The sequence below is a fragment of the Pongo abelii genome, chromosome X (genome assembly GCF_028885655.2).
Source record: "Pongo abelii isolate AG06213 chromosome X, NHGRI_mPonAbe1-v2.0_pri, whole genome shotgun sequence".
NCBI classification, from domain to species: domain Eukaryota; kingdom Metazoa; phylum Chordata; class Mammalia; order Primates; family Hominidae; genus Pongo; species Pongo abelii.
Genome location: NC_072008.2, coordinates 8,289,251 through 8,311,301, shown reverse-complemented (window position 1 = coordinate 8,311,301; position 22,051 = coordinate 8,289,251). Strand labels below are relative to the sequence as shown.

The following is a 22,051-nucleotide window of genomic DNA, read 5'->3' as shown; positions in this document are numbered from 1 at the left end:
CCTTCCTTCCATTGGGATGGGGGTCTCTCAGATGCAGTTCTGCAGACATTGGAACATACAGGGTTTTGGAAGAAGCAATGCAATAAACAGTAATAACCTCTGTGCAGAAGTTTAAAGGATGTTTTGCAAATGACAGATAAATGGTGGTTCTGAGAGGACAAGTCCTATTTAGGAAAGTTTTGTTTGAAGTATTCGGGGAATGAAGGCTGGGTACTGCCTGCCTGAGGTAGCTGACTTGATTAGAGAACCTGGCTGAAAGGCATTGGGTTCTTGAGCAGATGCTGGCTAGAAGAAAAAAAAAATGCATGGATCCAGAGTTCTAGGATCAGGAAAGCCAGACTTTATGGTCTTATTTATGCCCTGTAGCGGCAGTACTGGCCATTTCAGGATGGAAACCTAAGCTGTTTTGCTTGATGAACAGAACACTTTTATTTTCACTCAAAAAGACTCAGTGATATGTTAGATTCAACAATTTAAAAGAGAAGTTTACTTAGCTGTGGCATACTTGAGCTATTTTATTACACCAATTTATAATTTCTTGGCCCTGTGGGTTTAAATGTTTCCAGGTGGCATAATGAACATTTTTAAAAAACTAAATTTGAAAATTTATACTGAAGTCATTTGGCCTAAATAATTATATGGAAGAGAGTGAAAAAGTTTATACACCAAAGTGGTATTTTTTTTCTCATAGCTAATATTTTATATAATGCAGAGTTAAGTACGTTTTGCTAAACCTCAGAGTGAAACACAGACCTTGGCAACATATAGCACCATGAGGTTAAATAGGGGCTGAAGATAGTAGTCTCTAACTATTCCTATATTCATAAAAAGAATTTCTGGACACATTATTTTATTACTTAGAATAAAGATGGCACATCATGTCCTGTGACAACCTCCCAATCACCTACCTGTGGCCCATAAAGAAGGGTACAAATTCAAGAGAATTTGATCAAAAATAGTGAATGTGTGCTTATAATAGGTTATCATCCAAATAGAAGACTTACACCATTAAGGGTGGAAGTGAGGGCTCCCTGTATTTCATTCTAGGGAAGAGGCAGATCCAAGGGATCAGGCATGACAGATAGGCATGTTACTTAACTGAATGCTTACTGATTTGCAGAACTTGACTTCCTTTCTTGCCTTTTGGGTGTGGCCATATGTTTTGGAACGTTCTTGGAGGGCTTTGCATATGTCCCTGAGAGTTTGAGGGTCTACATGAAGAAGGTGAGTGGTATCTACTGACAAACTGCAAAATCCTCCAGCTGGGGGCAGTGGCTCACGCCTGTAATCCCAGCACGTTGGAAGGCTGAGATAGGCAGATCGCTTGAGCCCAGGAGTTCAAGACCAGCCTGGGCAACGTGGTGAAACCCCATCTCTACAAAAAATAGAAAAATTAGCCAGGCATGGTGTCCTGCACCTGTAGTCCCAGCTACTCAGGAGGCTGAGGCAGGAGGATCACTTGAGCCTGGGAGGTGGAGGTAGCAGTGAGCCGTGATTGCGCCACTGCACTCCAGCCTGGGCTACGGTGAGACCCCATCTCAAAGAAAAAAAAAAAAAAATCCCGAGGGCCCGAGAAGCTTGGAATAGCCAAAAGCAAGGAGAGAGTGCATGGTGTGCGGTGGGGGAGGGGAGTGTCTATATCCCTTCACCCTCCACTTGATGTGATAAGAGCATGTTTTTCTTTCTTCCTTCCTTTCTTTCTTTCTTTCTTTCTTTCTTTATTTATTTCTTTCTTTCTTTTTCTTTCTCTCTCTCTCTTTCTTTCTTTCTTTTCATTCTTTCTTTTTTTTTTTGATAGAGGAGTCTGGCTCTGTCACCCAGGCTGGAGTACAGTGGCACAATCTCGGCTCACTGCAACCTCGCCTCCCCGGTTCAAGAAATTTTCCTGCCTCAGCCTTCTGAGTAGCTGGGACTACAGGCGCCCACCACCATGCCTGGCTAATTTTTTTTATTTTTTGTAGAGATGGTGTTTCGCCACATTGGCCAGGTTGGTCTTAAACTCCTGACGTCAAGTGATCTGCCTGCTTCGGCCTTCCAAATTGCTGGCGTGAGCCATCCACCATGCCCTGCCAGAGTATGTTTTTCCTTAGTTACATGGACAATGGAAAAGGGCACCAGGCTGAGGTCTATATTAAAGTTAGTATGTTCAAGTTAGTATGTAAAAGTGGTACAGCCCTGGAGAACTTCAGCCGTAGGAGCCTGGGTCTGTAACCCTTGGGGAAGGAGGTTGGAAGGTCAGAGGGAGGCAATCTAGAGAATACTGCCGTAGCAGGCAGCTGTGCAATGCTCAGCACCCCGTGGGCCTCCCAAAGAGCTCCTGGGCCAACCCATGGAAAGACCAATGCTCCACCCTCATACGCATGCCATAGCGTCCACACTGATCACCAAGCCATAGCGTCCACACTGATCACCAACCAGCCTTAGCCAAGAGAACCCTGAAATATTAATAACAAGACTAGTTCGGAGAACGAACTCCCCTTTCTTTTTCTTGCCCCAAATCTGGAAGAGGCAAAGTGGGAAAAGGAGGCGGAGGAAAGAGTGGAATGATCTCTGTTCTTCTACATGTCCCTAAGCCTCAGCTTGGGGTAAAAAGAGAAGCTCAGTATTAGATCCAAATTTGAAATCAAAATTTAAACTGGAAAGCACATTTTAATACAAGAAAATAAGACTTAATTACAACAGGAAGACTTACCTGCATCGTTGGAAATGTCTGGAAAGCCATGGGAATGGTCAAGACATCTTTGGGAGTTGGAAAAAGGTCCCTAAGATGCAGTATGTTTGAGGGCAGTGTTCAAGAAAAATAAAGCCTTCTCCTCTGTGTTGGTCACTTAGTTCAGAATTGTGAAATTCACTAGATCCATTTTTATTCGAGTAGATCCTCGGGTACATTTCTTCTATCTGGTATCTCCATTAGTCTAACTTCTCCAAGCAGCCAGAGTTCTCATTTCACTTCCCCTTCTGTGCAATTTCAAGCCTTACAACATCCGCTAAGATGTAGAAGAAAGAATCTCTTTGTTTTTTTTTTCATTATCGCCTTCCAAGGAGGCTTCTGAGACCATTTTTTCCTAATCAAGCCAACATAAAGTTTTAATATCACAGAAACACATCTGTTTATGCACTGTACTGTATCTTACTTGATATATAAATATAGTACGATTTTTTTTTGCCACTTCCCACTGAGAGCATTTTTTGAGAATGCATGCCTTTGGTAATTCACTTACTCCGTTTGCCTCAGGTAAAATAACGAAGTGAGTCGAGTCAATGGTTTTCCATACTAAATATGGAGGAACTCTTATGGCACAGAGAGTTGTTCCCATGAACACCCAAGGGGTAAGGGTGAGAAGGGGGTGGGCACCAGTGCGAGTGCCATATTGCTCTCACCCAGAAGGGCCACCATCCACACTGGGTTCTACATGAATACCACGGAGTAGCCCTTCTAATGCAGCCTGAACAGCTGTTTTAATATATCTCTGTATTAGGGTTCTGTGCAATATGACAGTTCATAAAAATGGTTTAGTGAAAAAAGGGGAAAATTTTTCTTGTATCCATACACCTGAATGTCCCCCACATTTTCAGAATCTAGCTTTGTGGTTAATAATGCCATAATGAATATTGGAATTTTAACAGAAAGGTGACTATGTACTCAGGAAAACTCAAATATTTGTGGAATTCCAGCAAAGGGGGAAAATGTATTTTTATGGGATTTTCCTCTGTGTCTTTCAAATCAACCCACTGACAGTTTGCGATAAAATCTACTCCATTAGTTCATGGGACAGTCCTGCCAGTGATATATGTTTATAGCTTTATATTTTTTAGGAAAAAAACGAAACCTATAATATAGTTGGTAGATATTTTGTACCTCATGACATTTTATTCAATGAATTATAAGAGGGCTCATTGAAATTAAAATACTACCACTGTAAAATCTGATTATGATATATTTGGGTCTCATTTCATGGTGAGAAAAACGTTATACAAGAGGTCAATACCGTATTAACTTTTATCACTTTTTCAGTTTGTATGGTTTGCAGCATGATAATCCAATCAATCACACCATTAGGTTTGATGCAAAACCAACAGAACTGTACATGTAGATACATGCTATAAGCCCAACTTAAATTCTTGCCCTGTTGTGAGGAGGTGTTAAATAGGGAGAGATCTATTCCCTCATTAATGTATAAAATATTATGGGGAAACAGGAAAGAGTGGTTAATTCAGTCTAAGAGGTTCTAGCGACAGGATCAGGTGACTTTTGAGCTGGGTTTTATAGATTCTTGGAAAGAAGGGAATGGAATAATATTCCAGATGCAGGAAATAACTCAAATAAAATGTCCCAGGAGTCTTATAGTGTATGGTATTTCCATCTAGTTCTCGGATTCTTTGAGAAAACTGATATGATGCATGGTAAGAAAGAGGGGGAGATGAAAGCAGGCTCATAGAGACAAGAAACCACTACTAGGTTTCTTATTAGTGGTTTCTTATACGACTTCTTATATGATGCTGTGTTTTAGATTTACCCTGTATATGATGGTGAGGCCCTGGGAGTTTTAAGCAGAAAAGAGAGGTGTTGTTCCCTGCAAAGCACAGTGTATAAACAGTAGAAAAGTCAGTAATCTGATGGGACCAACGCTAGGTTTGGCTAGTCTCATGTCCCATAATCAGTATTATTCAGAAGTTCTTGCTACAGAATTGAATTAGTCGATGTCCATGTAAAACAATATGATTTAGTTCTGCTCATAATAAAGCCACTTGAAATTGTTCAGATATTTAAATATTTTTTGGAGCACTGATACATACATATAGATGTAATTATAAATCAATATATGGATGATATCTATATCTCTACCTATGATTGAAAAGTAATGATATTATGCTATTTTTATTTATGGATAAATGTCTTTGGGTGAGAGATTTCAAGTTCGGAATTAACCTATATAATATTTTAATCCCAAACAAGAATAGTGAAATGTAAAAATATCACAGCACAGAATCTTCAGGAGAATAGCTTCAGACACAGTCATGAAGAGATTTCAAAATGGCAGAGTGGAAAATAAAATAAAATAAAAAAGATCAAGCAAGCTACACATCTCAGGTCAGACAGCTGTCAAGTGTATTCTCTGTTGAACCAAGTTCTGAACTGAATCCACATGAACACAATGAATGAATGAGCTGTAAACTTATTTTGTTATGATGAGACAGAGAGAAAGAGAGGTTTTGCTCTAGAGTTTGTGCCAGAGTTTTGATTTTAATAAACAAAGTGTGGCATATGAGCTCTGCTACACCCATGTCAGGACATTGCCTTTAATACATACTGTCCCAAAAACACATATCTCATCATTTTTGTAAATCTGATTTCAACATGAATACTGTACTCTGTGTTGAAAAGTTCCTAGCATTTGTGCTATCATTGCCGATAACTATGTATTTATTTCATACTTTCATAATAATGCCATATTAAAGTATCCACGTGCACATTTTCAAATTGCAGGCATGATCCGGGCCTGGTGGGGTCAGGTTGGGAGTGAATGCCTCTTGGGTAGGGAATCCTACAAGCTCTATTACTTGGATGATTACCAAAACCCATCAACTTAGTTATCTTTAAAATTATACTCTCTTTGCTGAAATAGAGATTTTTTATTTCTTTGAGATATATAGCAAGCCAAAACTTATAGTTCTTCCAATATGAAAAATAGTTCTTTGAGATTATTAAAATCAGACTGATTATTGAAGTGGCACTTCTTCAAGAAAATAATATGCAGGAGAACAAAAGCAAAGTTTACACATAAAGATATTGATACTTCAGAGAATGAATTTTTGTTATATGGAAAGATTCACAGCAGGATTACTTGAAATGCTGAGCCCTCCCAGTTGCCCACACAAAAGGAAAGAGCTAAAATTCAAGATTTGGGAATCATCCATTATCAAGCAAATAACGTCAATACATCAACTCATTTACATTTAAACTCTGATGCCTCCAGTGTTTCTCCTTGTTAGGGTTTGTCCACATTGACTGAGAGGGAGTATTAGAAGACATCGCCCATAGCTGCCTGTGGCCCTCTGAAGGCCACTCTAGTGAACCTGTTTCAAAGACACTCAGCACAGGCTGAATGAATGTTTTGATGAAATAGCTTGTAGAGTAGAAGCAGTTACAAATGGAACGTCTCTTCTGTACCTCACCTTTCCCAGAGGTTACTGGCTAGTTTGGACATGGATTTATGCTGGATGATTTCATGCACTGGAGTTGCCTGCCCCATCATTGTTAAGCAGGAGTGACAAATCTCTAGAGATGATTAAGCCAGGAATGTATGCTCATAGTATAAGACTGGATACTATTCCTCGCTGGACTTACAGACATAACATTTAACGTAGGGAAATGCCAAGGGTGATCTAATTTGAACTGGACTTGGCTGATGTTCCATGTATATAATAGCTATAATAAGCAGTTCATGACTGGAAGAAAAATCAAATAAAAAAAGGATCTCCTGGATACTGCTAAATGAAAAAACAAGCAGCAAGTCATAGTGCTATTGTTATGAAAATAAGACTAGGAAATCTAGAAAAGTATTTACGTAGCTCACTAACGATAGCAGATTATCAGAATGAGGTAGGGTAGAGAATGTATTTTATATTATCGTGCTTTATTTGTGTCTTTTCTTAAAAAAAAACAAAACAGGCACACACTACATTTGTAATCTAATTTATATGTTAAAGAGGCTCTATCATGTACTTTCTGTTCATGACCTTACTCAAATTTTCCTATTACAACCACCATGTCATCTTTCCTCAAATACAGAGAAACTTGGTCTTTCATCACTAAAGGAAAAATTATTGATTAGAAATCATCTGCTTTTACTGATTCAGATAAACTTGCCTTTAATACACAAATGTTTCTTTAGAATGACTTTTTAGAATTCATTTTTTTAAATCATGTTTAATGCAGATGATAGATAAGACAGATGAGACATAGAAAGTATAAGAGAGAGAAGGAAGGAAAAGGAAGGAAAGGAAAGGGGAAGAGAAAAAGAAAAGGAAAAGGAAAGGAAAGGGAAAAGGAAAGGGGGAGAGAGGGAGGAAGGAAAGAAAGGAAGGGAGGGAGGGAGGGAGGAAGGAAGGGGGAGAGGGAGGGAGGGAGGGAGGAAGGAAGGGAGGAAGGAAGGAAAGAAGGAAGGAAAGAAGGAAGGAAGGAAGGAAGGAAGGAAGTTAGTTAGTTATCTTATTCTAGGCCTCTCCCAAAAGCAAAGCCTCAAACAAGAACTTTGTGTACGTGGTTTATTCCGTTGCTGATCTCAGAAATCAGGGGTAAGGAATGGAAGAGTTTGGGCACACAAGGTCAGTGCTCCCCTATCTGCTTAAGAGTATACGAAAAGACTTTGCAATTTCACCATAGAGAGAAGCCTCTATCCAACAGCACCCATCGCCTGTGGACTGAGAGTTGCCTCAGGAGGATTACTTTAATTCATTCCTGAGCTATGAAGCATGCCCAGAGGTCATCTCAGAGTTCTACAAAGCACATGTTGGAAAAGGTCCAGGATAGAATGCATGAGATGCATAGTGTGCCCTTAAAGAGTGATGTTGTCAAGGAAAAGTGGTTGAAACTTGAAAGAAGCTGTTCACCGCTGCAGCATCTGGGCTCACAGGTAGGGCCGACAGATGCGTGGCTGCCCAAAGGAAAGGCTGGAAAGAAAGGACGTGGAAAATTACATTTCTTGGTTTCCGAAAGATATCTTTCCTGTTGTCAATCGTTTTGGCATGAAGCCTATGTGCTGAAGATCATTTCTTCACAATCATCATTCACAGGAAGTGATTCCCCACTGGACTTGCAGAGGGCAAAGACCAGGGAGACTTTGGGGATGTTTGCTGTGCCATTAGTGCTAAGCCATGACCATCAGCACTGAGAAAAATAACATAAAAACTATATTTTTATTGTCACTAAAAACACATAGAAATTCCCACAGTATAATTGGTTGGCATCATAAATGTATTTATCTCATCAGTGACAATCTATGCCCTTTTCTGACATTTTTTATCGCGTCACTTTTAATAGTATAAAAAGAACTGTAAAAATCATTGGCCTATTCTTCAAATTTAGGATTCAAACAGGAATGCAAATATGTAGTGTTTATTCAAGACTCTACCAAAGACCAGGAGCGTTGACATAACTTTGTATATGGCCTAAAAATAGGAAGAATAATGCTATTTTCCAAAGGTCAAGAATCATTATTAGGCATCTTTGTGTTTTTATCAATGTTTTGTCTCTACAGGGTTCCAGTTACCATGCATTAGTCAAGAGATTATGAAAAATATGTAGCAGTGAAAACATTAATAAATAGAGTGCTGGTATGTTTCATCTGTATTTTAAAAGAGTGAGATGACATAAAAATTACCTTGTATACTTATATACATTTATCATAAAATTTGAGCATCTGTTTACTGAAATTCAAAAGCAAAATTACAATGTTGTTGAAAGTTTTTAGCCTGTGAATCTTCAAGAATTGGAGGATATCCATTTGTCTTGTAAGAGATGAATACAAAGAGATGAATTCTTCTGCCTTGCAGCAAAGAAATACATAGAATAACCTTTTGAGATCCCACTTAGTTTCTGAATTCTATAAATAATATTGAAAATTATTTCAGAAGCCCATGTAACGATTACTTTTTCTATTTGTAATAAGTAGATTATAAAAGTAATATTTTAATTATAGCTTCTGGATCATTAAATCAATCAATGAGGTTTTGGCATTTATTTGGTTTGATAGTTCTGTAAGTGGGTTGGCTGGTACTATGTTTTATTCTTGAAATGCCTGAATTAAGATTGAGTTCCCTGAGTCACTACTTTTAGGGACAGATGTGTTTCCACATTTAGTTAACATGCAAAGCAGTTCTACACAACACAGTCTGTTAGCGTACACTTGCTTCCTAAGCACAACCAAGTGCTTTTCCTTTTTTTTTAATGCTGCCAAATTATTCTGCAGTCACATATTCCAAAGCATCAGTGTCTAACAGATGACTACTTAAGTCCTGAGATTTTTCTTAAATTATTTTAGTAGTATGATAGAGTGTTGCAGGTACCCAAACATACAAAGGAACAAGTCCCTCTGGTTTCAGAGGCAATGACATGAGACCTAAATAATATATGTAATTCGATGTCATTATTATCCCCATATTTTAACACTGTTTGCCAGTTCCTATGGATTAGAAAAATGTATAGTGATTGTGTTAGTCGGGTGTTTTCCCAAAGCAGATCTTGAAACGAAGATTTGAGTGCAAGTAGTTCATTTAGGAGGTGGTCATGAGAAACATGATGAAGAAATGAGGTAAGACAGGAAAACAGTTGGGTTAGTAGTTGATATGTTGATGCATAGGAAATTGCTGTGGGCTACAGAAACTCAGTCCCACTACAAAACCTCTGCAAGACTGTGGAACACACTTCAGAGTTGTCTTCCACTAGGGACTAACAACTCCCATCTCTCTTTAATTACAACCAGATTGGGATTCAGCCAGGGGCTTCACTTGCCAGCATTTCCAGCATCCAGAGAAAATTTTTGAGTGCAGAGACACAGGAGTGTGAGGCTTGAATCTGTGGTCCTGTGCAGAAATTGTCCACCAAGATGTATGTGATCTCCAAGGTGGTTGGAAAGCCTATTCATGGTAGTCTCAGTATATACTACAGAGTAATTGACTGAGCATTCTCAATCAACTCTAGTAATTGGTTGCCTAGTTAATTAATTACTATCCAGCATTTACCAGAGGGCAGACCCTAGGCTAGGTGCAAGGCATAAGGAAAAAACCAACTTAACTCTTTTCTTCTCCTGGAAACAATGCCTCAAATAAACAGCCCCTCCCTCTGTTTAGTCTTTTCCTATAATTCAAATTAAGGGTACTCTATTTTCTGGACCTCATGGCATTTTTGCCATATTTCCATTTTAATACCTACTGTGCTACATAATTAAATGAGTTGGTATCCTGTCTCATTTCTCTGACACTCAAAACATTGAGTTTGTAGATTGCTTTTGGTGGTATGGTAATTTTCACAGTATTGATTCTACCCATCCATGAGCATGGGATGTGTTTCCATTTGTTTGTGTTGTCTATGATTTCTTTCAGCAGTGTTTTGTAGTTTTCCTTGTAGAGATCTTACAAGTTTTCCTTGTAGAGATCTTTCACATCCTTGGCTAGGTATATTCCTAAATATTTTCATTTTTATTTTTCCTCTTTACCAATTTGGATACCCTTTATTTCTTTCTCTTCTCTGATTGCTCTGGCTAGGACTTCCAGTACTATGTTGAATAGAAGTAGTGAGAGTGGGCGTCCTTGTCTTGTTCTAGTTCTTAGGGGGAATGCTTTCAACATTTCCCTGTTCAGTATAATGTTGGCTGTGGGTTTGCTGTAGATGACTTTTTTTTTAAGTATGTCCCTTCGATGCTGATTTTTCTGAGGGTTTTAATCATAAAGGGATGCTGGATTTTGTAAAATGCTTTTTCTGTGTCTATTGAGATAATTGTGTGACTTTTGTTTTAATTGTGTTTATGTGGTGTATCACATTTATTGACTTATGTATGTTAAATCATTCCTGCATCCCTGTTATGAAACCCATTTGATCATGGTGGATTATCTTTCTGATATGCTGCTGGATTCAGTTTGCCAGTACTTTGTTGAGGATTTTTGCATCTATGTTTGTCAGGGATATTGATCTGTAATTTTCTTTTTTTGTTATATCCTCTCCTGGTTTTGGTATTAGGGTGACAATGGCTTTAGAGAATGATCGACTTAGGGAGGATTCCCTGTTTCTCTATCTTTTGGAATAGTGTTAATAGGATTGGTACCAATTCTTCTTTTAATGTCTGAGAGAATTCAGCTGTGAATCCATCTGGTCCTAAACTTTTTTTTTTGGTAGTTTTTTCTCACTGCTTGTTATTGGTCTGTTCAGATATTCTATATCTTTCTGGTTTAATCTAGGAGGGTTATATACTTCCAGGAATTTATCCATCTCCTCTAGGTTTTCTAGATTATGCCTGTAAAGGTGTTCATAGTAGCCTTGAATAATCTTTTGTATTTCTGTGGTATCAGTTGTAATATCTCCCATTTTGTTTCTAATTGAACTTATTGGATCCTCTCTCTTTTCTTGGTTAATCTTCTCTCTTTTCTTGGTTAATGGTTAATGGGCTATCAATTTTATTTATCTTTTCAAAGAACCAGTTTTTTTGTTTTATTTACCTTTTGTATTTTTTTGTTTCAATTTCATTTAGTTCTGCTCTGATCTTCATTATTTATTTTCTTCTGCTGGATTTGGCTTTGAATTGTTCTTGTTTCTCCAGTCCCATTAGAAGTGACCTTGGATTGCCTATTTGTGCTGTTTCAGATTTTTTGATGTAGGTCTTTCCTCACTAAAGGAAAAATTATTGATTAGAAATGATCTGCTTTTACTGATTCAGATAAACCTGCCTTTAATACATAAATGCTATGAACTTTCCTCTTAGCACTGCCCTTGCTGTATCCCAGAGGTTTTGATAGGTTGTGTCACCATTATTGCTCAGTTCAAAGAATTTCTTAATTTCCATCTTGACTTCAGTGTTGACTCAATGATCATTCAGGAGTAGATTATTTAATTTCCATGTATTTCCATGGATTGGAGGGTTCCTTTTGGAGTTGATTTTCAATTTTATTCCACTGTGGCCACAAAGAGTACTTGATATAATTTCAATTTTCTTAAATTTACTGAGACTTGTTTTGTGGCTCATCATATGGTCTATCTTGGAGAATTTTCTATGTCCTGATGAATAGAATGTATATTCTGCAGTTATTGGGTAGAATGTTCTGTAAATATCTGTTAAGTCCATTTGTTGTAGGGTATAGTTTAAGTCCATTGTTTCTTTGTTGACTTTCTGTCTTGATGACATGTCTAGTGCTGTCATTGGAGTATTAATGTCCCCCACGACTATTTTGTCGCCATCTATCTCATTTCTTAGGTCTAGTAGTAATTATTTTACAAATTTGGGAGGTCCAGTGTTGGGTGCATATATGTTTCGAATTGTGATATTTTCCTGTTGGACTAGATGTTTTAACATTATATAACATCCCTCTTTGTCTTTTTTAACTGCTGTGGCTTTAAAATTTGTTTTGTCTGATATAAGAATAGCTACTCCCACTCACTTTTGGTGTCCATTTGCATAGAATATCTTTTTCCATCCTTTTACCTTAAGTTTATATGAGTTCTTATGTGTTAGTTGAGTCTCCTGAAGGCAACAGATAGTTGGTTGGTGAATTCTTATCCATTCTGCAACTCTGTATCTTTTAAGTGGAGCATTTAGGCCATTTACATTCAACATTAGTATTGAGATGTGAGGTACTATTCCATTCATCATGCTATTTGTTGCCTGTATACCTTGGCTTTTTAAATTGTATTTTTGTTTATAGGTCCTGTGAGATTTATGCTTTAAAGAGGTTCTGTTTTGATGTATTTCCAGGATTTGTTTCAAGATTTAGAGCTCTTTTTAGCAGTTCTTATAGTGACGGCTTGGTAGTAGCAAATTCTCTCAGCATTTGTTTGTCTGAAAAAGACTGTATCTTTCCTTTATGAAGGAAATTCACTGGATTCAAAATTCTTGGCTGATAATTGTTTTTTTGTTTTTTGTTTTATTTTTTTTGAGACAGAGTCTCACTCTGTCACCAGGCTGGAGTACAGTGGTGTGATCTTGTCTCACTGCAACCTCTGCTTCCTGGGTTCAAGTGATTCTCCTGCCTCAGCCTCCTGAGTAGCTGGGAGTACAGGCATGCACCACCACACCCAGCTAATTTTTTGTATTTTTAGTAGAGACAGGGTTTCACCATGTTGGTCAGGATGGTCTCAATCTCCTGACCTCGTGATCTGCCCACCTTGGCCTCCCAAAGTGCTGGGATTACAGGTGTGAGCCACTGCACCTGGCCAATTGTTTTGTTTAAAGAGGCTGAAGATAGGGGCCCAGATCCTTCTTGCTTGTAGGGTTTCTGCCAAGAAATCTGCTGTTAATCTGATAGGTTTTCTTTTACAGGTTATCTGGTGCTTTTGCCTCACAGCTCTTAAGATTGTTTCCTTCACCTTGACTTTAGATAACATAATGACAATGTGCCTAGGTGATGATCTTTTTGCAATGAATTTTCCAGGTGTGCTTTGAGCTTCTTTTATTTGGATAGCTAGGCCTCTAGCAAGGCCGGGGAAGAGTTCCTTGATTATTCCCCCAAATATGTTTTCCAAATTTTTAGATTTCTCTTCTTCCTCAGGAATGCCAATTATTCTTAGGTTTGGTTGTTTAACATAATCCCAAAATTCTTGGAGGCCTGGATTATTCATTTATTTTTTACTCTTTTTTGGATTGAGTTAATTTGAAAACCTTGTTTTCGAGCTCTGAAGTTCTTTCTTCTGCTTGTTCAATTCTATTGCTGAGACTTTCCAAAACATTTTGCATTTTCTAAGTGTGTGTTTTATTTCCTGAAGTTGTGATTGTTTTTAACTTATGCTATGTATTTCCCTGAAGATTTATCCTCTCATTTCTTGTATTATTATTACTTTTTTGATTTCCTTAAATCAGACTTTACCTTTCTCTGATGCCTCCTTGATTAGCTTCTTCTCAATTCTTTTTCTAGCAACTCAGAGATTTCATCTTGGTTCAGTTCCATTGCTGGTGAGCTGGTATAATCTTTTGGGGGTGTTAAAGAATCTCATCTTGTCATATTACTAAAATTGTTGTTCTGGTTCTTTCTCATTTGAGTAGACTATGTCAGAGGAGAAATCTGGGATTCAAGGGCTGCTGTTCAAATTTTTTTGTTTCATGGGGTGCTCCCTTGAAGTGGTGTTCTTCCCCTTCCCCTAGGAATGGGGCTTCCTGAGAGCCAAACTGTAGTGACTGTTTTTGCTCTTCTGGGTCTCGCCACCCAGCAGAACTACCAAGCTCCAGGCTGGTACTGGGGAGTGTCTGCAAAAAGTCCCATGATGTGATCCATTTGCAGATCTTGCAGCCACGAATACCAGTACCTGCTCCAGTGGAGTTAACAGGGTAGTGTGGTAGATTCTGTGAGGGTTTTTGGTTGTGTTTTTGTTTAGTGTGTTGGTTGGCCTCCAGCCAGGAGATGGTGCTTTCAAGAATGCATCAGCTGCAGTCCTATAGCGAGGATTCAAACTTGCCCTAGGGACACCTGGTTAAGTATTCAGGTTTCTCAGGTGGTAGCCAGGGCCATAGAGCTCCCAAGAGATGATGACCATTGTCTTCTGCTAGCAGGGTGGGTAGAGAAAGACCACAAGGTGGGGGCAAAGATAAGCATGTCTGAACTCAGCTTCTCCTTGGGTGGGGCTTGCTGTGGCTGCTGTGGGGGATGGGGATGTGGGTCCCAGTCCAATGGAGTTATATTCCCAGGGGGATTATGGTTGCCTCTGCTGAGTAATACAGGTTACCAGGGAAGTGGGGGAAAGCTGGCCCCAGACCACAAGCCTCCTCATTGAGAAAGCAAGCTGACTCACAGTTTTTCAGGATTTCAGGGAGCCTGCAGTAGTGATCTAGTTCCTTCAGAAGGTCTGTGGATTCTCTTAGCTTTCCTGTTATATTCCTACGGTAGTTCTTGGAGTAAAAGTTCACAACATGAATCTCCACATGCTGCTATCTGTGGGAGCAGGAGCTGCAAGCTAGTCCTACCGCCTATCTGCCATCTTAATCCCCTGGTCAATGAACTTTGAAGTTTAGTGACTTGTTAGTGGTGAGTAGCCACTTCATGGGTAACAAATTTTATTTGAAGACAAGCTTCCTGGTGCTTGCCCTAAATTCCTAGTTACAGCTCTGGGAAAGAGAATGCAAGTCAGAGAGGACTGCAAGGGCAAAGGTGGTTGTAAAGACATGCTGTCTTCTGTCTTGGTACTGAGTTTATATTGATGTAGGGTCTTCCCTGATCTGAATTGACATAATAGGATGGGACTAGATTATCAAGAACTGTTTGAATGCCTGTGACATTTGTATGGTGACGAGGTAGCAAATGTGCACCATGGTTTACCCCATAATATGCCTATGGCAGATTCTGCATTTCTGCTAGCCATCAGCTTAGCCTCATTTTCCTTTCCTTCTTTTTCTTCCCAGTCATAATGTCATTTGGGATGTTTTAGGCAACAAAGAACAATCCAACGTGATGACATTTTTATAGTATAGTTATAGATAGCTCTTGTCAACAGCATAAAGGTGAATGGGTAAAAATGAGTTCTGTAATGATATTGACAAAGCTAATTTAAAAGTGGGCTCTTGCTCTTTGAAAAGTTGTTTTCGAATTCCCGTTAAGGTCTTGGGGGATGAGAAACTTATCTTCAATATCTTTAAGAATCATAATCATTTTTGAGTCTCACTTATTTTTTCTCTCAACTATTTATGGGATGATTACTGTCCACATATACCTGCAATGGTGAGTCACAGAGTTTCGCAGAAGGCTGATCACCTCTGTGGAGGACAGGATGAGAATGACTAGTCTTCTTTATAATGAAATACTTCAAAGATGCATGTCATCATTTAAGTTCCTGGTGGCAGGGGAAGTGATCATATATCAAAGTGACTGAAAGGACCTGATGGGACTATTACCTTGTTTATTATGTCTTTGTCTGTCATTACCAAGGAGCAGACATAGTCTATACTTTCAAAGGAATGAGCAGAGAGATAAGGCTTTCTGAATATTCCCTGGCTCTACCTCACCATATGAAGATTTGATACGCTGGTGTCCTCCATATTCGCAGGATTCATTAAAAGAAGGGCCATCTCTAATGAGTGATGACAAAGCCCACCTTCTCCTCATTACTCACTCAGAAGATGGTGGTTGTTGGAAACCCAACAGCTCACTTAGTTTTGTTCCTTCCCTTTCTTTTACAATTTATGCAACCAAGATGATAGGGGATGTCTTTAGTCTGGAATAATCACTCATGAACAAAGCTTTGCCTTTCATTTTATAGTGCATTTGCTAATATCAAATGAGGAAGACGAAAATCTGAATACATTTTTTAAAAAAAGAACAAAAAGTTGTGCCAGCCTTCAGTTACTTAATTATTTGTTCAACAACTATATTAGTAAGGGTTCTCCAGAGAAACAGAATGAATAGGATATCTAGCTACCTACCTATCTATCTATCATCCATTTATCTATCAATCAATCAATCACCTATCTACTATCTATCTAGATATTCTATCATAGTCTATCTGGATAGATAGATATTGGGATATTGATAGATAGATGCCTATATACATTATATATACATATATATAATAAGGTATTGAATCATGTGATTATGTAACTTGGGATTTGCCAGTCTCAACACCCATAGTTGGCAAGCTAGAGACTCAGGAGAGCCATTGGTAGTCTGAGTTCAATGGCCTGAGGACCAGGAGAGCCAACAATATAGTTCAAGTCTAAAGGCCGGCAGAGTTGAGACCCAGGAAGAGCCTATATTTCAGTTAGGGTCTGAGGGCAGGAAAATACTGATGCCCCAGTTCAAAGCCAGTCAGGCAGACTAAATTCTCTCTTACTTGACCTTTTCTTCTATTCAGGCCTTCAAATGCTTTTTTGTTCTATTCTTTGTGTGTTGGATGAGGCCCACCCACATTGGGGAGGACTCTCTTCTTTACTCAGTCTATAGATTCAAATGTTACTCTCATCTAGAAACACCCTCACAGTCACCAGAATAATGTCTAAGCAAAGGGCACCCTGTGGCCCAGTCAAGTTGACACATAGAATTAACCATCGCAGCAACTATTTACAAAATAGTTAACAGTATGCATTGCTAGATTATGCAATGTGAGGAAGACAGAGATGGATGACTTCCATCCCCTACCCTTATAAGTTACAAGCTTTAGGAGACGTAGTGTGTTTGCAGGTGTGTGTGTGTGTGTGTGTGTGTGTAAGAGAAGTTAAGTGCCAAATAAATAAAACTCAAATATATGTACACATGCACATATACATACATACATACATACATATATACACACACACACATCTAAATATGTATATATACACGGAGAATCTATATCTATCTACCTATGAAAAGATCATTTATAATTGGTGTTAGCAAGCAAGAATTAAAGAAAGTCTAGCACTGGATCCAAGCCATAGGTAACAGTTCAGAGTTCAGCAGAGCCAAGGAGAGGAAAAGCATTCAAAGATGCAGAAAGATATAGCAGAGAACTCTAGCTGTTCCTCATACCCTGAGCCAGTCCTCTTGCAGGGTGGTGTGTCTTCACAATCAAGTATGTGAGTGGAAGTAGTAACTACTCCCAGGCATGGCTCATAAAATTCCCTATTGCCTATTCCTCTAAGCTCTTTTTGTTTTCTGTGTAGCTGGCTGGAGACAACTTCCAGGGCCACCTTAGAAGCCACATGTCAAAGACGGCACCCTCTCTGCCAGCCAGGGTCTTTAAGCACCTACCCAGGGTCTATGAGAATTGCTGTGTTGGTCTGTTCATCTGGTCAACACCATGACATGATCCACAAGTGAACTGCTATTGTGTTTGAGCCGTCATATACTTTGGGATCTCTTTGTCACAACAGTTAACATTACTCAAACAAAGACAAGATGGATGGATGGGGAAGAGTATGACTATACAGGCACGATGCATTTGTCCAGTGTGAAGGAAACGTAGAATACACGTGAAGGATTTAGCAGAGAAGACAGTCCAATGACGTCAATCAGAGAATACAGAATTTGGACTCCATAAATTGGGGACGGGGAGTCACTGAAGCTACTGAAGCAGGTAGGAAACTACTGAAACAGTGCGGAGAAACATGTAATGTTCCAGCAGGGAATGGATTATGAAGAAGACAGCATCTAGATCTTCTAGAGCACAGGAAGGATACCCAAAAAGTACTGTCCAACATAACACAACAGTGACAGAATTTTAGAAGGATGGGTGAGATGGCAAGAAAGAAATAACAAAGTGAACAGAAATGGATTTTGACAGCACAGGGAGAGTGAGAGTCATCAAAGTTAGAGCACTAACACTTTCAGCTTTGTGGATAAAAATGTTTATTAATGGGACAATCTCTGTATATTTTGTGTTTCAACTATTTGTTATATTTAAGAGACTAGGATGACTTTACAGTCTGGCAAATTAGCCTTGTGATTCCAAATTAAAATGTAACTATATTTTGAAACATGTAATAGAATTTTATTGGATAGATCCACAGTATGAGATTTTGCTAGATTGATACATTTGCCACTGCCCTGTGTGTAACTAAATAAGTTTTCAAAGGTGATGCAAAAATTTGGGAAAGGTTTTTTGCTTGTTAGGGTATTATATTTTCTGGCATAGGCAATTGATGTAACTCACACAAATACTGAATATTTAAAATTGATGAATGTCTTTTAAGATGTTTAGGTATTTGTAAATGGAATTGATTACTTAAAGATATTTATTCTGTAAAAATGAATAATTATTGTAAGACTGTTGCAAATGTAGAGTTAACATTGTTAAAGCATTAGTATGTTCAAGGCATTGTAAGGAGAGATGTTTAAATTAATTAATTCTCAGGTTTTCATTCAGTCCTAGAAAGTTCAAGATTCCATTTTTTGTGCAAAGTATCATCATCATCAACAACAAAACCCCCAAAACAGAAATCATTACAATGTTTTATCTTCTCACAGGAAGGGAAAGGAAGCACAGCGTTTGGCTCCCTGGTTTTCATCCTTTTCCTTTTGTCTTTTCTTCCTTTATGCTATTTTGGTGAAAGAAGAATGTGCAAAATAATGCCTTACTGGTAGTTCATACTTCAGTATTTAATAAAAAGCCTCTGAACATTTGTCAGACGATTTCTTACTTCCCCTTCCTTTGTTCTGGTCTAGTTGGTTAAAAAGAAAGAGCAGAGACCCAGCAGATCTGGGATTTGTTTAACTGTGACTCTCTGTAATGATGGGGTCGTGCTCTCAGGAGTTCTTATGAATCCAACTTGGGGAAGAGGGGAGGAAAGAGATGGCAGTAATATTACCAAAGGACCCTGGTTTATTTATATGCAGGCTATTATGCCATATCTTCTTCATCCTGTCCCCACAGAATCATGTGGAAGGTCTTATTAATACATCAACAGGCTCTTATCATGAATATTAAAGAAAAAATAACCAGACACAGAGTTCATGATTGGATACCCCCCGCTCCACACACATACCCTTAAGGCAAAGGTGTGAGACTGAGTGTTATAGTTTTTGTTCTGCACTGTGTGGTAAGATTGCTATTATAAATTTAAAAATATAATGGGGCATATACTGCAGCTTGAATACTAAATATCAAACACTTTTAATAATATAACATTAGAAAATATGAGTATGCATTAGAATCAAATTTTAGACATTAAATATTTTATAAAGGAATTATAAATAATAACGATATGAAAGTTAGCATTTTTAGCATAAATATTTAATCCAAACATAGCAATTAAAATGACTGCTATTTATGCAAAAGTGCCTTCCATGTGTATTCAAAATTATTTGATGTTTATTATTTACTATTCACATGTTACACCTCTGCAAGCCAGGTTCCCATTGTATAGATGAGAAAATAGAGGCTCAGAGAAATTAAGAGACTTACAATCACACAACAACCAACTTTGACAGCTGGTATTCAGAAGAACCCAAAGAGAGTAAGTCAGCTAATTTTATTTTAATGGAAGCTGATGATGATAAACAACCATGAATCATAATAAGAATTATTTTCTTTTCTAGAAAATAGACTATTTTTTTAGTTCAATATGATTTTATTTAAAAATGTGTACAGCTGAAGGAGGGATCTGATCTTTTGTTAAAAGAACCCAGTTTTCACAGTATATATTTGGCCATTTTAGCTTTGTAGTTAATAATAACAGAAAAGGAAGTTTCTATTCAAGATCCTCACTCCAGCACACTCAGTCAGGTGCTTGGCAAGATGACACATTTCCTGGTCTGAAGCTCATAGCCAATCCTCTCACCCAAGTGGAACACCAGTTCTCCTCCAGGCACAGGCACACACACATACACACACACACACACACACACACACGAGGTCTTATTTTCACTGCTCTACACAGGGCCCTGAGAATCCTTAATTTTAAAGTTGGGAAGAAGGTGAAAGGATTCCTTAACTCATTGTCTGCAACAAATCCAACTACCTTTTATCTCTTAACAATTCCAAGTATAAAATACTTGAAATTTATGAGATGCTCCATACACTATTTTTTAAAGCAGTATTAGGTTATCTAATAATGCAAAATTGAGTAGAAAATATGGAGAGTTGCCGTATACCCCTGCTTCTACACACAACCTCAGCCACTATCAATAACCTGCACCACAGTGGTCCATTTGTTACAATCAATGAACCAACATTGACACATCATCATCACCTAATGATGTCTGTATCTACATTAAGATTCTCTTTTGGTGTTGCACATTCTATGGGTTTGGATAAATGTATAATGACATGTTCCCACCATTAAAATATCAAACAGAATAGTTTTGCTGCCCTAAAAGTCCCCCCTGCCCTGCCTATTCAAAGTTATTCCATTTTGAATATTATCTCCTACATTATTTTTTAAAACCTTGTTAGATCTCAGTTTCCTCAATTGTAAAATGAGAGGTCAAATTAAATTATCCCTTTGCTTCCTGCAAAGATATTATGAATGTATTTGCAAATGGAAAAATCTCTCTGATCTACAGAATTTTGAAAATAATATGGATTAGGTTTCTGAAGTCTCCTGTAAGTTATTCGTTATTAGCTCTAATTCGGTGAAATTCAAAGGGACCCTTGTGACACGTTGTCAGCAATTCAGGGTTATAGGCCTCACTCTTCCATAGCAGTCGCAGGAGGAAGCTGACCCCACCTCTAGAAGGTGTGGCCAGTCAATTCAATCAAATTTAATGATGGCAAATATTAAAGACACCATATTCCCTCAAGGCCTTAAACTATATATCACTCTCAAGATGGATTTGACTTAAAGACAGAATTAGTTACATGAAAATAATTTCACTTCAAGCATGGAGTTAATAACAGGGTTGGATTAAACTGTAGCTAATTGGTTACGCATAGCCAGCTCAACTAAAATTCACTAAGTGAACTGTATGTAAGAAACATGGAAAATAGGAAAACGAGAAAATTGCAACTTGTAGCTGAGTATAGTCCTTGCTCTTAGAGATCAAAGACAACACATAAGTAAATACGTATTTCATTAAAGTATGCCAAACTTTAAATAAAATATGCTAACCGTTGAAATAAGAACTATTTTTTCCTTAGTAGGTGGTACTCAGCAAGACTTGAAACTTGGGTGCCTCCAATTAACAGGACTAATGCCAGCTACTAAACTAATTTAATAAAACTATAAGTATAATCACGAAATGGGTCTTGTAACTATCACCCCCATGAAATCATAAATCCTCTCCCATCTTTCTGGCCCATGGTTGTCCAGTGTGTGCATTCCCTTTTACTGGTCATGTCTTTCAGGCAAAGCAATTGTTTTCGGCAGGATTAACTCATTAGACAATTATTAATCATGAAAACCAGTGCAGTGCTAAATTGTTTATTCCATTATCCAGACGAAGAAAATTATTAAAGACAATTTTTTTTTTTTTTGAGACAGAGTCTTGTCCTGTCACCCAAACTGGAGTGCAGTGGTGTGATCTTGGCTCACTGCAACCTCCGCCTCCCGGGTTCAAGCAATTCTCGTACCCCAGCCTCTAGAGTGGCTAGAACTACAGGATGCACCACCATGCCCGGGTAATTTTTGTATTTTTAGTAGAGATGGGATTTCACCATGCTGGCCAGGCTGGTCTCAAACTCCTGACCTCAAATGATCCACCCATCTCGGCCTCCCAAAGTGCTGGGATTAAAGGCATGAGCCACCATGCCTGGCCTAAAGACAATTTTATCTAGAACAATCATAGTGGCTACCCTTGATTAGCTCATGTATATCATTTTGAATGAACCTTTAGATTCTAGGTAGAGAGTGCCTAACTTGGTATTTTTCGGCCTTCTTTTTTTTTTCATTATCATTCACCTAAGGAGGATTTTAGGCATTATTTTTCCTAGTTGCCATTTCCAATG

General features: G+C 38.2%; 1 long non-coding RNA gene across 2 annotated transcripts in view; it reads right to left on the bottom strand.

Annotated features, from left to right (window-relative positions):
- Positions 1-22,051, bottom strand: part of LOC134760931 (uncharacterized) — a 141,757-nt gene that overhangs the window by 3,781 nt on the left and 115,925 nt on the right. The window contains exon 6 of one of the 2 annotated variants that reach the window (XR_010139059.1): positions 2,693-3,065. This is a non-coding gene — a long non-coding RNA (uncharacterized LOC134760931). The remainder of the gene's footprint in view (positions 1-2,692; positions 3,066-22,051) is intronic. The other variant, XR_010139060.1, reaches the window with a different exon arrangement.